A 13,489-nucleotide genomic window follows, 5' to 3' on the forward strand; every position below is an offset into this window, starting at 1 on the left:
ACTTTAAGTGAATTTTAGACCTTGCCATAGTGAGAATTAACTTGCTCATGTGACTATTATGGGGGTTTGTCATGAAGTTTTAACTGTCATAATGAAAAAGTCAGGCTGTGGTCAAGGAACTTGGCGATGTTGTTTAGGAGCATTCTCATGATGCCTTTTTTGCGTTCAACTTTGCACATGCGCACGTATTTCCAGCAGCACAGTTGTGCGTGTGTATATGTGCAAGCATAATTTTCTGGAAATGGAGGCCATGCATGAAGTTCATTGCTGCACTGTGTCATTGTGCTTTTAAGCAGGTGATAGGTATTTGGGTCCCCTGTGTCTTCGGTCATGTAGTGTGTAGAGATTGTGCGGTGAAGAGATTTATGTGCAATAATGTCCCTTGGTTCCGAAGGAAACAGTTTTAAGTTTATAGATCGTTAGAGACAGAGAAAAGTCGTATGGAATGCTTATTTTGACGATTATTTGATTAAAAATTTAAAATGTGTTGCTCTGAGCGTCAAGTATTAGATGAAAAGTCTGCGAGCATATTACTGTAAAGAGTAAGATACCGCAACTTTCGAATAACGAACACAGAGAAGAATAAGCCAGAAATTTATCAATCTATGTGTGAAAACTGTTGACGGATATTCATGCTATGGCGACTTAAAAGCGCAACAACTGAGAAGCCTGACACCTCAACAGAAGTCGTGAGCTACTTATAGCCCCTCAGCAAACTACTAGACATAAAAATTAAGCGCACTGATAACGCAAAAATTACAAAATTCAGTAACACAACCTCCGTTCTATAGGATTCTGGTATCTATGAAATTTCCAGATTTGTAGAGTCTGAGGATGTTAATGTACATATCGTATTTCAGATTGAAGTTCCATAAACAATTGAAATAGAAATGACCCATTGAAAGGTAATTAACCTACACACCTAAAAGCCGCCCTTAAGTATTTCTGTTTCAGAAATAAACAGTGAAATGCTTTGTTTTGAAATGCAAAATAAATAGTCCAAACTGGTATACATGTCGCCGGTTACCAGCTAACGAAATTTTATTGCCAGCCTTATGGCTGCAGTCTTCCAAGCAGAAGATCTAAAATCTCGCTGTAGCCTCCTGAAATTTATAAACAAAACGTTATCATCCCTTTGTATGTCTCGTACATCTGGTATTTAGACGCTTCTGTGCCTACAGTGGCTTTTGCGTTTACTGTGTCTGTCGCCTTTTCATCAGACTAACGACAACGCAAGTACCAAGCAAAGAAGAGGACTCATAGCAAACTGCTTGACGTGTGGACACGAGGAGGCCCGTGCGTTCCTTCCACAAATTTTTGTCCTTGCCTTTTTATTCCCGTGCGCACGACAAAAGAGGCATTGTGTGGACATATTTTTAGTCCTCTACATTTTCACCTTTTAACGTGATACATTTTCCCCAACAACAGATGAAGGGGGGAAACCTCGGTTGTAGAACACAATATTTTGACTGTTCAGCAAACGTTACACATCGAAAGTCACGTCATCGTCCTGGAAATTGTTTCCTCATCTTCAGGAAGTAGAGAAAGTCACTGGTTCCCACGTATGGAGAATACGGAGAGTGACACAAAATTTGATGGCCGAAAGAAGAAGCAGGAGTGACTGAGTCCTGCGCAAAATGAAACGGGGCGTTGTTCGTGAAGCTGAAACTTCCACTCGGACAGCTTCTCCCAATGTTTCAACTTCACAGCCTCCCATAATTCCGTCATTTCCGCTGCTGTTTCCGCTCCGTGGGCTTCCTGAATGGGTGCGAGGACTTCACACCTATTTTACAAGTTCAAAGTTTGGTCTGATAATGGCAATTTGCCAACGACTTTATAAATAAAGTCCTGTATTAAACGACCGATATGGTTTAATCCACGAAAAACTACAGATGTTTAACAACTGTGCTTGTAGATAGCTATATTCTCTTTATCTAAGATGAACCCTCTTCTAAACAAATATAAACTCTTCCAGTGATCATCTGCTGCCTTGCTCAAGCATTTAGTGTTGTAAGACAGGACGGTAATTACGAGGGTTGCCCAGAGAGAACTGCACTTTTTTTTCCCAGCCAAAAACAATGCTACGAATGCGAAACGATACGCATGTATGTCTCCTGAGTGAGCGCGCCAAGTTTCCGTCATTTCGGAGAGATAGCGTAGCTGCAGGACAGTTTCAAAATGGCGTTTGTAGGTGACGTACTTGCAACGTAGCGTCATTGAATTTCTCACTGCAGAGAAAGAAACTGTAGGGAATATTCACAAACGCTTGTGCCAGGTCTGTGGAGCATCTGCTCTCCAGGAAAGTACAGATAGTCGCTGGGCACGTAGGGTGAGGTCATCAGAAGGCGGTTCGGCGGAGCTCCACGAATTTGCAGCGGTCGGGGAGACCATCCACGGCTGTCACACCTGGCCTAGCCCCCACTTGTTTGGACCATTAAAGGATTCCATTGGTGGAAGACGTTTTGCAGACGATGTGGAGGTGAGGTGAGATGGACACAGTGAAGCACTGGCTCCTCCACAGGGACAAGGGCTGGCACCGGCAGGGCGCGCGCGCCCCTCTGTCGCGCTGCAGGAAGGCCACAGAACGGGGTGGAGATTATGTGCAAAAAGAGGGGGTGTAGACTAAACATTCTGTCGTATGTTCCGTAAAGAACTGTTGAAGAAAAAAATGCGGTGCATTACTTTCTGAGCTACCCTTGTATGTATAAAATATCTCGTTATTTTTGTGCAAGACAAGCTCTTATCGGTTCACCGAAAACCTCAATGTCCTTCACTAGTCACTTTGTAATTTTTTGTATCAAATCAAATTGGGCAGCTGGTTTCGGTGAGCTTGTCTTTTATTAAATCTATTTACAAAATGAAAATTTGTTAAATATGCAGAAAGTTTGTTTTTGGGAGAAAAAAGGCGCAGGTTTGCCAGTTCTTCTTCCTGTGTGAATTGTCCTTTTCTCTCCCTCTCTCTCTTTCTCACAATCGCTCTCTCTCTCTCTGTCTCTCTCTCTCTCTCTGTCTCTCTCTCTCTCTCTCTAAGTGTGTGTGTGTGTGTGTGTGTGTGTGTGTGTGTGTGTGTGTGTGTGTGTGTGTCTTTAGGTTGCTGACTGGCTGCTAGGAGAAATGCCATCCCACTGCTACGAGAAATGGCAGCAGCTTGTAGTCTTATCGGGTAACGCCTTCACTCACTTCGATTACAGAAGTCTGAATGTGGCAAGCAGATCATCCATATCTCTGTAGTCACTGCTACTTCTAAGTTCCCTACCGTCGCTTTCTGCGCTGTCATCTTGCCCAATGTTAATCACGGTTCTGTCAAAGATGCTTTCCATGTTTCCATCTCTTTGCGAGAAACTCTTTTGTACTATTTCACGACAAAACCGAGACCACTCGTTGGCATACAAATGACTGTAATCTTTTCAGCGACATGTTACCTTCTGTATTGTGTGATCTCACAGAATGCTTGATGTCCCTAGATTAAGATTATATTATGATTTGAATAAATAAGAACGATGCGAGTGTTAGAATTCCTTATTGGAGAACACGACCGGTTTCGCAAATTAAATTTGCATCTTCAGGCACTTCAAGTCAAAAGAGTGAATCCGCTATATAAACCGGGTAAAACCATTCCCAACATTTATATTCAGGTATTTAAAACTTGCGACTTACGAATGTGCGAGCGGCAACAGCAACGTTTCCCCCCAGACTGTCTACAACGGAGTTTGGGGACGGCCTTAGCCGCCAATACACTTTATCATAGGCGTTCGCACATTCGTGAGTCAGACGTTTTAAATACCTGGACATTAATGCTGGAGATGGCTTCATCCGGTTTAAACAGAACCTTTAATCTTTTGACTTGAAGCTCCTGAAGATACAAATTTCATTTTCCAAACCAGTCCTGTTCTGCAATAAGGAATTCTAACAGTCGCAGCGGTCTTATTTATTAATATCATGAAATATTTCAGCTGTGGTTGCCCTCCACGTAAAGTAGTGTGTAAGATTATATTAACCATAATATACCGAAGATCCGTTGAACGAAACACTGTGCCCAGTGACTGAAAGAAAGCACAATTCACACCCATGTATAAGAAGGGCACAAAACTACTGTCTAATATCCTTGAGATGTATCCTCAACCGAATGATGTACTCCAGGCCAATCATCAAGGATTTTGGAAACATAGATCGTGTGAAATCCAACTCGCACTTTTTTCTCACATGACATCCTTGTAGCCACGGTCCAATGCAGTCAGGTGCACGCAATACTTCTCGATTTCCAAGTGACTCAGTACGGCACATGCCATTATTATCGTAAGTACGATAATACGTGGTATCAAACGAGATTTGTGAGTCATATCTAATTGGAGGGGCGCAGGATGTTGTCTTGCACGGAGTCATTAACAGCAGTGGAAGTAACTAACTTTAAGTGTGCCCGACGGAAGTGTGTTGGGATCTTTCTTGTTTGTGTTGTACATTAATGACCTTGCAATATTAACAGTTAACTCAGACATTTCGCAAATGTTGCTACAATTCTTCAAAAATTGTCGTCTGAGACAAGGTGCATCTCGCCTGCTGTCACTATTCACGAAATTTAGTTGCAATTGACCCCAAGTAGCGAAAAGTGTGTGATCATCCAAAACTGTGCTGAAAGAAATCCATTAAAGTTCGGTTACATGATAAGTCAGTCAAATCTAAAGGCCGGAAATTCAACTAAATACCTACGAATTACAATTACGAGCGATTTAAATTGGAAGGAACACTTTGAAAATGCTGTGGTGAATGCTAACCAAAGTCTCCGTTTTACTGGCAGGACACTTAGAAAATGTAACAGATCTACTAAGGAGACTGCTTATACTACGCTTGTCCATCCTCATTTTGAATACTTCTGCGTGGTGTCGGATCCTTACCAGGCAGGACTGACGGAGTACTTCGACAACGATCAAAGAAGGCCACCGCGTTTTTTATCATCGCGAAATATCGGAGAGAGTGTCACTAAAATGATACAGGATTTAGAGTGGACATCATTGAAACAAAGGCGTTATTTGTTGAGGCAGAATCTTCTCACGAAATTTCAGTCACCAACTTTCTTCCCCGAGTGCGAAAATATTTTATTGACGCCGACCTTGATATGGAGAACGTCATTACGGGAAATCAGAGCTCGTACTTATAGATACAGGTGTTCATTTTTTCCACGCGCTGTAAGGCATTGGAATAATAGGGAATTATTGTGAAGGTGCTTCAATGAACCCTCTGCCAGTCGTTTTTAGGAATGTTATTGTCCACAAACCATGGCCTCGCAGATGCTGCTGATCCACTGTAATGCTGATACAGAAAAATCATCCTCTCCGAATTGTTTCCCTACTGTCCACGGTACACAATGCTATCAAATGGCTTTACGTCCTTCCTCATTTAGGACTTCCTTGAGTGCAAACAGGGGACACACGCTAACGACGAAAAACATCCTCGTACCGTAACATTGCCTCCTCCATACTTCACTCGCGGCACTACACTTGATGGCAAGTTAAGTGCTCAAGGCATTCGCCAAACCCTTCCATGGGATTCCCACGGTGTATATCGTGATCCACCACTCCAAATCGCGTGCTTCTAGCCATCACTGTCGAGTGTCGTCGCTGTTTATGTTACTCCAAGCGTCGCTTAGGATTGACTAGAGAAATGTGCGATTTACGAGGAGGTACTCTACCACTGTGCCACTGCATCGCTACATAGAGTCACTGCGCTGTCGGGATTAGTGGTAGCACTTTGGAACTCACCAGTGATTCGTTTTGCTGATATCATGTGACGTTTTACAATGGTCGTTCTCCGTCACAATACGAAGTCGGCTGATCCAGCTATAGCTCCATCACAGTTCCTCTCCACAGTTACAACACCGACGATTGACTTTGGCAGCTTTAGAAGGACTGAAGTGTCCCAGACGGATTTGTTGGTCAGCTGATAGTGTTCGAAGCCAGTCAGCTCTCCTGACCGATCCATTCCACACCGCCTCCTTTTATACTGGCTGGTGTGCTCTCGTGAAATCCAATGATCAATTTCGTCTTACATAGGGCTGTTGTACAACTTTAGTACGAGTGTGTAGATGTAAATGTGTGACGGCCTACTGCCAGCTGGTAGCTTATCAATGTAACACGTTTCTCCATGGGTCATATTTGTTCGGCTTGTGTGACGAGCCTGCATTTTCGCATTCACTCTTTCCAAGTCATTGTGCTTCTTCTCAAATAAAGATCCATTTCTCTTTTTACTGAAGCTTTGTTGGTGACTTGCTGATGTGTTTGCAATAATATGACGCGTTCTCCACAACTACACTTAAGCGCCGCAGAAACTGGTATAGGCATGTGCACTCAATACAGAGATGTGTAAACAGGCGCCGGCCGGAGTGGCCGTGCGGTTCTAGGCGCTACAGTCTGGAACCGAGCGACCGCTACGGTCGCAAGTTCGAATCCTGCCTCGGGCATGGATGTGTGTGACGTCCTTAGGTTAGTTAGGTTTTAGTAGTTCTAAGTTCTAGGGGACTGATGACCTCAGAAGTTAAGTCCCATAGTGCTCAGAGCCATTTCAACCATTTTTTGTAAACAGGCAGAATACAGCGCTGCGTTCGGCGACACCTGTGTAAGACTACAAGTGTCTGGTGCAGTTGTTAGATCGGTTAATGTTGCTAAAATGGCAGGTTATCAAGATTTAAGCGAGTCTAAACGTGGTGTTATAGTCGGGACAGGAGCTGCTTCTCCGAGGTAGTGATGAAGTGGGGATTTTCCGTACGACCATTTCACGAGTATGTCCTGAATATCAGGAATCCGGTAAAACATCAGATCTCCGAAATCGCTGCGGCCGGGAAAAGATGCATTAACAATTACTGCAATTACTTTTGAAATAACAGGCACTTCTCTTATTCTTTTTTCCAACTGTCTCATTTCCATTTGACTTTCCCTTACAGACACTACTTTCTAACGTAAAAGTCATTAATTAGGTTTACATGACGACTGAAATCATCAGCGTGGATATGGGACACCATGGGGTGTCTTTTTGGGAGCTGACAAGGAGCTGTCTTTTTGTTACCAGATGGACTATTTTCTGCAAAAGTCTCAGTATTTTGCAACCTTGGCAGTTGACTACGCTATACGAACATGGAGATGTTTCCAGCTTCCTGGTAGACAGCACCTGGTAAACTGTGAAATTAAACATTTTTTGTCACTATGGGTTGTCTCTTTGCATTCCCTTTTTTGACGGCCTAATCATATTTGTACATTCATGATACCAAAAATTGGACCACCTGTTGTTACTATAAATTATAAAATTAAAATACATCATTGCTGCGACCTGCACACTGACAATGAGGTGGATGATGTTTGCGACTAGGACTCGCCTACCTGAGCTACATGTGAGCTTTGGGCACTGCCCCCTCATGGCTTCCCTTGCTCCTCTGACAGCAGATATCTAAGTGGAATTAAAAGTAGGCAGATGCAGTTTGCGGCATCATTTAAAATAACACGAAATATTTAGGTCTAGTAATTAATACACTCTATGTGGCCTGCTCCTCTAACCCACACATAAAATGTCAAGATCGTACTCTATCTCAAGACATGGGTGCACAATTACATCTTGACAGATGGAGATTACTGCATCCAGAATTGTTCTGAGAATATTGGCAAGGTCATGGGCAGGGAAGGCATACACAATGTCTTTCACATAACCCCACAGGAATTATGTCCAGAGATCATGGTGGCTACTCTGTTGGTCCATTACCTCCTTAAGTCGCTGTGGAAATGTGTGGTCCAGCAACTGAACAGTATGTAAACTCCAGTGTGTTGGTGCTCCATACTGCTGGAGGATCACATTTGGAGAAGGAGGAGAAGCTAAGGGGGAGCAAATTCGTCTAGTGTCCATATAAACGTGTCCTCTTACTGTTTGCTTGATTAAGAAAAATGAAGCAGTTACGCAGTCTTTCACCAGTGCACACCACACATTCACCTTTTCTTTGCCTCTGAAAGGTTCCCAAGATCTGTGAGAGTTTCCCTACCCTAGATGTAGATGTTGCTCTGATTAAACTTCCTGTGGACTATTGCTTAGTCAGGGGAAAGGACATTCCCTAGATAACTGAGATTTTGTCCCGTCTGGTTCAACATCTCAATAGTCGATTGGTGGCGAAGGTGCAAGTCGTTTCGTTTCATTGCTTACAAATTTTGAACTTTGTAAGTGTGCAAGCGAGGTGGTCTATGCAGTGAGTTGTGAACTATTGAGCAAGGTATGTTCAGCTATCGTAATGTTGTTCGTTTACACGGTGTCTAGGAACTTGACGTGTAAGGCCTTAATCGTCTTAAAGTGTGGTGGCTCCCTCTGGAATTCAAGACAGAAATTTCTTTCTACTTTCCTCTTCCACACACCATACCATATCTTGGCCTTCCTCTTAAGGTGTACTTATTCCTGGTGATTGTTTAGAAGCAGAAACACAACAAAAAATCCACACAGAACCTTTCGAGTTGTTTTAAATGATGCCGCAAAATGCAAATGTCTATGTTCCACAGTTTTTTTAACTTTATTTGGAAACTAGGGTTTTATGTGAACGCCCTATACAACTCAACATACCCTCCTCTCTCTCTCTGTCTCCCCCCTCCCTCTCTCTCTCTCTCTGTGTGTGTGTGTGTGTGTGTGAGAGAGAGAGAGAGAGAGAGAGAGAGAGAGTATGTTCCTGTCTTGACTCGCTTGCAGCTGCAGCTTCAGCCATGTGAATGTTGTTATTTCAGCCACCACAACCAGCAGCGGAGTCCGGGACGCCGCCAAACCTGGCAACATCGCGCCCCAGATCGACGTGACGGGGAAGTATGTAGGCGACGAGGACTGCCTCTTCATCAACGTCTGCACGCCCCAGGTACGTCACATCTCTGCTCGCCCCTAAGCACTGCGCTGCCAAAACAGCTCCAACCACCATTCCGGTTTGCCATGTAATCAACGGATCGCCATTCTGAGTACCACAGTTGATTTTGGCCTACAATAATGAACAACTTACTACATACTAACCATTGTTATTTTTCAGCGGCACGGAGCAGGTTACCCACGTTGGCGGAAATGTTCCTGCCAGACGTGTTGGAGGTGACTGCGAATGCACAATGTTCCCATCCTTTCTTCTTCCATCCAGTAAATTTTTCCAGCTCTTCTTCTTTACAGGAACGCATGTAGGTTAACTGATATCAGCTTTCATTGCATGCAGGTACAAAATGCTGTGATAGTTTCAATCAGCAACAGCTGAATATAAAGAATAGCTGTGTTCAAACTTACATAGGATGGAATGAAAAAGTGTTCGTGGCATGTTCATTGATTTTGACCAATAATGTCATGAAAAGGCCTAAAATACTACACAAAAATGTTTTCACATTGGTGATCAATAGCACTGTTCAATTCCATGTCTCCAAAATATACATATGAGATGCAGAGTCGCACAAATTCTTAAAAATAAATTCTGAAATTAAAAGGAGAAAAGCTGGAAACTGCAGGTTTCGGGCGAGGAGACAGTAAAATAACAACCTCAAAATCACGATAATAGCCAAATATACAAAGGGGAACAACCAGGAAAACATAATGCAACGGTTGGTTTCAAATACACAAAAACTCAAAATCAACAAGAACTATCTTTAACAGGTACCGAAAACATCATTAGGCCGTTATAGCTCAAAAGATAAGAGTCCAGTGCAGAAAGCCAAAAACCACTAACTACACAAAAGTCAAAAAGAGATTACAATACAGCGTCAATCAACGAAACGTGGTATCGAAATAAAACAAAGGATTAATAGGTTAGCTTCACTACAACACACGAACTGTGCCTCGATCTCTCAAAGCAAATAGCGCACCAGGCAAGAGCTTTATACTCAAAGGAAAATGTGTTCATAAATAATTCCAAGTACGTGCACGCTGTAATTACTTTTTTTTCGCTCGGTTCTAAGAAAACCGGACAACAGGAAAGTCTTAGGCAACAAATTACACCACATACCACAACAGTACTACGTCGGTGCTCCAAGGTGATATTGAAGGCTCCTATTTGGCGGAGGCTCCTATTCAGTGGGTCCAATCACTGTTGATAATATGAAATACCGAACGCCGCATAAAACAATGGATGGGGAGAGAGAGCAAGTGGCTATAACGGTGCAGTCCACTTTTGCATATGTGGTGTCTTTCAGTAATAATCCGCGAGTGACCACCGATGGGTCAAGTACAGAGCTACCTGTCCGAAGAGAGGCATTAATGGGGTTCCAAGCAGTCACTCTAGGTTCATCACACACCTTACAGCAATGCCAGACCTCGATCAACGTCATTCTAGAGGATGTGAGAGGAAAGCACAGTAATAGGCCTTGTCACTCAATTATCTTACTGGACATCACAGATGTCTGTATATGCTCTGCTGTTGCACGGCATGAAAATGTTCAACTTACCATTGTGCCCAACTATAAGGATTTACTTTTAATTTCACATCAAGTGACTGAAGTTCCAGGTGGTACAGTAAAATTTCGTCCCGTAATACTAAGAACGTTCAATAAATAATGCACCACACTTTTTTGAAAGCAGATTGGTTTTATTCAGCACTCCAAAACACCATATTATCCCTTAGTCTTATGGCTGAAAAACCCTGTTTTCCAGCATAATCTCCATTCCGTGTGATAGTCTTATGCCGCCTTACTGGGAGGGCCTGTGCAGCTGGATGATCTGGCTGCATCAGTAACCTCACCATCATCCATGTATTGCTTCCAACAGGCTGCATCCTTCACTGGGCCAAACAGATGGAAGCCGGAAGGGGCGAGATCCGGGTCGTATGGTGGATGAGCTCCTCTCGGGTGTGTCAGTTATACCAACAGTGACAGCCAGTTGAGCTGTACGGTGTTTCATCGTGTTCCATAAATCACGTCGAATGAGAGTGTCCGCACGTTCTAACATTACAGGCATCACAGCTGTGTGTGACCAGCTGGCACGCGGGAAATTGGACAGGTCTGCATAACCTTGTTGCGATTATGACATAGGACTGCCCAACGACTCACCGTGGTTTTGTACACTGCCTGGTCTCTGTGGACATTCTGCAGGCACTTACGAATATCTGCGACACATACGTTTTCTGCCAAGAGAAACTCAGGGATAGCTATCTTCTTGGAAAACACTTCCGTTACAGACGCCATTTTGAAGGCGACGTATATTGGAACTTTATGAAACTATAGGGGGTGAAGTGAGAATATTCTACAATGTCCCACAACAAATTCGCCATCTTTCCACAGTAACTGGGCTTGAATGAAAATGTGTTGCATTATCTACTTAATACCCCTCATACATTGACACACTACAGCATTATTGAAGTATAATTACTGCAGATATCGCATCATTTGTCTCCACTCCCATGTAAACTTTCTGACAAAAACATCTTGTGTCAGAGACAATTGTACTTAGAAAAAAATTACATCTTTCTAGGCTGAAAGGTAAGTTTCTATAATGGCGTGTGAATGGTTTAGGCATCCATAAGAAGGAATATAAAAAATTAATTGAGAATAGAACGAATTACAACGGTTTTTTCACCGTTTTATAGCTCCAGGAAAACATGCATATTTTTGACAAAGACTGTTTTTGTAATCAATCCTTACGGTGACCCTCGCAAAAAGCCATTGCAGCTGAATATGACGTCTGAAAGCAGTGGGCGTGGGGCTCCCTGATCTTTGTCACGACAGACGGCACTTGGCCGTCTCCATTTGTACTGGAGTAGAGAGAGGTGTAAGGGCCCTAGCTGTGTGTTGCCACTCACGGCATTACGCAGAGTTTGTGAAACAACCACCTACCAGGCATCTTCAGTTGTTATCGTTTCTGAGCAGAGTTAGCACACAGGTCTTGAATCCGCTGCTCTTGCAGTGAGGGCTTAGAAAAACACCCAAGAAACAGGTTAAGGTTCTGCAGTTCATCTAACAGAACAGTTCGGCCCCTCCACTAACAACTGGGGTGTTTCGCGCGAACCACTTTGCCAAGCGTTCATTCAGTGCGAAGCCTTTGACACACTTTCCACACTTGCTAGATACCCAAATTTTCTAAAAGCTGACAGTAAAATAATGTTTTGGTTAAGTCACAATAGCGCAGTGTTATCAATTTCTTCCATTTTACTATACACAAAATCTGTATGATAATTTAGTAAAATAAACGAACGAAATGAACAGTTTTGTCGAGTAGACCAGAAGGTAATTTGGCCCATTTTTATCAGAAAAGGTAATCAGAGCCAAGGTCGATTTATTTGGTGCAGCTGTTGAGTCTCATATTGCAAGGAAGCAAGGAAGTGGATGTTGTTATGTGTGGGCAGTATCCTCTTTTTACAGCACAAGTGCACACGTCGGTTAATACAGTTCTTTATTTACATTAACTTGATGTGTTTACTTATTTTGAGTAGAGTCCATGTGCTCATCAGAATAGTTCTCTTGCAGACAGTATCAGCAGCCTTGCTACTATAAACTTTAGTTTCACTGCTGATCCTGATATAATCACTAATCTGGTCGCTATGTGCTGTCGTTGCCTGTTAAGAAGTAAGCCCACACAGCAAGTGTATTGACAGAGGCCAACTGGAAGATTGAGTCAGTGAGGCCCTCCAGTCAGCGCCGGCGACCTAAATATATGCTGCCGAGGGGGCGTTGGCAGCGTGTGGCTTGTCGGGGTATCTCTGGCCTCTCCCGTGATAGGCGTGCTTGATCCATCGCCTACTATGGTGGGCTGCTGTCAGCTTATGCCAGCACAGTGGCTCTGTGATGGTTTGGTATTGTCGTGTGTCCATTACTTCATCCTAATATTTCACATTAATGCAGACATTAACATGATGTTTATTTTGACACCATAAGTAACCAAATGTAGTAGTTCCTTTAACATGGTGACGATGAGTATACTGTCGCCATTCCTGTATTCTGTGATGACGACGTCAGTGTAACCAGGGCTGCACACATATGGTCCAGCTTTTTGGGAACAGTCAGGAATCGAACTACTCACTGATTCACCCGACTGTAGTCTCATAGAAAATGTCTGGGACTACATGGCACATCAGGTGAAATGAAGTACATATCATCTCCACAGTTTGTTAGCACTACGGTAGCCAATCACAAAAGACTAGCTTCAGTGTTTATGATATTGTTTAAGAAATCTGTGGCATATGGGTTGAGGTATTGAACAGCGATAAATATAAATATAATATATCAGTATCAATTACCCTACAGTTTTAATCAATATCTGTCCAGCTGATGTTTGGTAACATCGATATTTTGTGGCGATATAAATGGATAATCGGATGATAGTATTATTATCACTATCTAATAATAGAGAAAATTCTTCTTTCTTTTTAATATTGAAATATTTACAACATAAACCTACAGTTTACTTTGGAGTTCTTAGAGAAAGTTTGACTATTGTCAGTTGTATATTTTCGTAAACTCCTCTCACTCGAAAGTAAGGTTGGTCGAAATATTGGATATGTGGAAACTAAAAAAAGGAGAAT

Source organism: Schistocerca serialis, chromosome 10, assembly GCF_023864345.2.
Source record: "Schistocerca serialis cubense isolate TAMUIC-IGC-003099 chromosome 10, iqSchSeri2.2, whole genome shotgun sequence".
Classification (NCBI taxonomy): domain Eukaryota; kingdom Metazoa; phylum Arthropoda; class Insecta; order Orthoptera; family Acrididae; genus Schistocerca; species Schistocerca serialis.